We start from the raw sequence: 778 nt of genomic DNA, 5'->3' as shown, positions 1-778 counted from the left end.
CGAAAGCGAATCTTAATCGAACTGTCACGAGAATTTTTATCCCAATGTTATAACTGAACTATTTTATAACTTTGACCAATTCCAGAGGTTTGGTAGACCTGGAATGAAGAATTTAGACAAAGCCTCAGATTCTGCAATAGTTAGTTCTTTATTCAGAGAGTACTCTGAAGTCAAAAATGAGAACAAGTCATTTATAAAATATAACACAACACACCCACCCACCCACCCACCCCACACACACACCACACACACACACACACACACACACAACACACACACACACACACACACACACACACACACACACACACACACACACACACACACACACACACACACATTTGCTTTTAGCCAATCCTTTTAGAGCTAGCCAAATAATTTCATTGTTTTAACAGTTATCATAGATCAGGATTCATTGTTTGAATGGTTAGAGCGTGAACCAGCCTGCCAGCGAACGTTAGCTAGCTAACAGTGCACATTAACTTGCAAATGAAAACCACTTTCTGACTAAACTAGAAAACATATATCTGACAGTTGAGGCCAATGAACAGGGTTGTCTCTTCTCCTTTTATCGAAAATTAAACCTATTTTGTCTACTTTTAGCAGATGTGTGAAACAATGGGAGGGTACATAGTGCAAAGAAACGGTAATCACTAGTTTCTGTCACACCAGCCTTCGCTTTGGCTCCCCCTCCTGTCCAGCTCAGGCTTCGGCTCACAGGCTTCCAGCTGCTGCCGAACCTACTGCCTCCGCCTACTCCTCTCTACATCAGTGACTG

The sequence above is a fragment of the Salvelinus sp. IW2-2015 genome, unplaced genomic scaffold, assembly GCF_002910315.2.
Source record: "Salvelinus sp. IW2-2015 unplaced genomic scaffold, ASM291031v2 Un_scaffold2323, whole genome shotgun sequence".
Lineage (NCBI taxonomy): Eukaryota > Metazoa > Chordata > Actinopteri > Salmoniformes > Salmonidae > Salvelinus > Salvelinus sp. IW2-2015.
Note: the sequence above shows the minus strand (reverse complement) of the source record.